The 3220-nt window shown below is 41.3% G+C and overlaps 1 pseudogene; it reads right to left on the minus strand.

The window, feature by feature from the left end:
- Positions 1-310: 310 nt before the first annotated feature.
- LOC133248943 (ubiquitin-conjugating enzyme E2 variant 1-like) lies at positions 311-1598 on the minus strand (annotated as a pseudogene).
- Between the last annotated feature and the right edge of the window lie 1622 nt (positions 1599-3220).

The following is a 3220-nucleotide window of genomic DNA, read 5'->3' on the forward strand; positions in this document are numbered from 1 at the left end:
GGATCAAACCTGAGCTCCCAGCATTGGAAGTATACGGTCTTAATCTCTGGACTGCCAGCAAAGTGCCAGATTTGTGTATTTTTTAAAAACCAACCTAGTCATCAGTAAAAGGAGAAAGATAAGATGGCAGCTGGAAGATCAATTGGGAGGTAATTACAGTGTCCAGTGATCAGTTTATTACATCTTCAATATTAACCATTTGGGCAGGTATATAGTAGTATCACACGGCAGTGTTCATTTGTACCCCTCTTATGATTAATGGTGTTGAGTATCTTCTCAAGTACTTTTTTGCCATTTGTACCAGGCTCCTATGGCTGCTGTAATATATTATCATAAACTTGGTGGCTTAAAATAAGAATTGTATTTATTCAGAGTTCTGCTGCTGCTGCTGCTAAGTCGCTTCAGTCGTGTCTGACTCTGTGCGACCCCAGAGACGACAGCCCACCAGGCTCCCCTGTCCTTGGGATTCTTCAGGCAAGAACACTGGAGTGGGTTGCCATTTCCTTCTCCAATGCATGAAAGTGAAAAGTGAAAGTGAAGTTGCTCAGTCGTGTCCGACTCCTAGCAACCCCATGGACTGCAGCCTACCAGGCTCCTCCACCCATGGGATTTTCCAGGCAAGAGTACTGAAGTGGGGTGCCATTGCCTTCTCCATTCAGAGCTCTAGAGACAGGAAATCTGAAAATCAGTATCACTGGAATAAACTTAAGGTTCATCATGGCTGTGCTTCCTTGGAAGTCTCTACAAGAGAATCCTTTCCTTACCTTTTTGTTGTTGTCGTTATAGCACAACTCATATACCTCAACTGGACAGAAAAAAATGAGTATCATTTACAGTATCTTAAGATAAACTGTTTTTGAATGAGAGTTGTCTTTATAGTACATTGAGGTCTACAAGATGTAGAAAGTTACTATTCTAGAAAGTTTATTACCGCACAAAATGAAGACTGCTGAAATCGAACAGCGGGTAGGGGAGGGCCTGTGGTTTCTCCTTTTTCATTAGCTGCTATAACACTGTCCTTCAGGTGGCTGAGGGAGTTTCAGATTTTCTTTAGACATCATTAGGTGTTGAAGCTCTTGCAGGACAACTTTGATGCTATTATTAATTCTGCCATTTTGGTAGCATTGATATGGCTCTAATGGGGCTCCACCACCCCATTAGAACTATTAACTCCTTTCATATGAATTTTTGTTACAAATTTCACAAAGGGGGGGTGCTTCTGGGTATTTGGGTCCATATTCTATTTTAAGGCAGTATATTCAGTTTTCATAAATTGTTCTTGGAGGCCCAATCATCCCTGCCCATCTTGTAAGTGCCATGTCTTCATCATCTTCTAGACTTAGGCTAACTGTGTATCTCCTACACCTTTCTGGCCTTCTTCCAACAGTTGGAAACTGCAAGGAACTTTTACTCCCGAGCCCGTGGTGGCTGCCACTTTGCATCACTGTCATTCCTTTCCTCACAGCGCTTTTAGTTTCCAGAGCTATATTCCTCGAGTTCCTTGGCTCCAGGCCCCTTCCTCCAACTTCAGTGCTGTGGGCAGTCTCTTCTGTTTCTGCACCTATACCCTTCCATCACGTATGAACAAGGCAGAAGTCCTGGACATTTTTATGGTCTGGCCTTGAAAGTCACATAATATCCCTTCCATAATAGTCTATTGATGAAGTCAGTCAAAAAAAACCCACCCCAAAGAAGACTACAAATGACCAGTAGGTACACGAAAAGGCACATAGCATCACTAATTAGAGAAATGCAAATCAAAGCCACAGTGAGATATCGCCTCCCACTCTTAGGATGAAAGTGAAAGTTGCTCAGTTGTGTCCAACTCTTTGCAATCCCATAGACTATACAGTCCATGGAATTCTCCAGGCCAGAATACTGGAGTGGGCAGCCTTTCCCTTCTCCAAGGGGTCTTCCCGACTCAGGGATCGAACCCAGGTCTCCCGCATTGCAGGTGGATCCTTTACCAGCTGAATCACAAGGGAAGCCCAAGAATACTGGAGTGGGTAGTCTATCCCTTCTCCAGCAGATCTTTCCGACCCAGGAATCGAACTAGGGTCTCCTGCATTGCAGGTGGGGTTTTGTTTTTTTTTTTTTAAACCAACTGAGTTATCAGGGAAGCCCACACACTGTTAGGATGACTATTATTAAAAGGACAAGAGATAAGTGTTGGTGAGGATGTAGAGAAAAGAGAACACTTGTGAACCATTAGTGGGAAGGCAAACTGCTACAACCATTATGGCAAGAATTTTTATTAAAGTTCCTCAAAAAAATTACAAATGGAACTATCATATAATCCAGCAATTCCATCTGGGGACTTATAAGCAAAGGAAATAAAATCAAGTTCTCAAAGGGATATCTGCACTCCCATGTTCACTGCGCCATTAATCACAATAGCCAAGATATGAAACAACCTAAGTGTTCATCAAGGGATGAATGGATGAAAAATGATGTGGTATAAACCATCATGGAACAGAACATGGAAGAAAATAACTGAGTCACTTCACTGTACAGCAGTAGTTAATGCAACATCGCAATTCAACTATACTTCAACAGAAAATAACTTTAGAAAACCATTTAAAAAAAGATGGGGTGATGGATTCATGGATATGTATGGCTGAGTCCCTTCACTGTTTACCTGAGACTATCACAACACTGTTAATCGGCTATCCCAGTACAAAATAAAAAGTTAACACACACACACACAGCTGTGGTGAAAAATACAATGAGATTATTCAGACATGGGAAAGAAGAAAATACTGCTATTTGTGACATGAGTGGATCGTGAGTGCATTATGCTACAGGAAACAAGTCAGCCAGAGACAGACAAAATGCTATCTGTTCTCCCTAATCTGTGACATCGTAAAAAGCTGAACTCATAGCAGCAAAGTAAATAGTAGTTGCCAACAGCTGAGGGGTAGGGGAGATGGGGAGATATCCAAGAGTGCAAATTTCCAGTGATAAATAAATACTGGGGATATAATGTACAGCATGGTGACTACAGTTAATCGTATTGTATTATATACTTGAAAGTTGCTAGCAGAGTAGGTCTTACATGTCTCACCCCAAAATATAAAGGATAATTATGTGAAGTGATGGAGATGTTCACGAACACAATTATGGTCACCATTTTGCAATACTCACAGGTATCAAATCATCACATTATACAGCTTAAACTTATACAATGTTACATGTTAATCATATCTCAAATCTGGGGGAG

The sequence above is a fragment of the Bos javanicus genome, chromosome 5 (assembly GCF_032452875.1).
Source record: "Bos javanicus breed banteng chromosome 5, ARS-OSU_banteng_1.0, whole genome shotgun sequence".
NCBI classification, from domain to species: domain Eukaryota; kingdom Metazoa; phylum Chordata; class Mammalia; order Artiodactyla; family Bovidae; genus Bos; species Bos javanicus.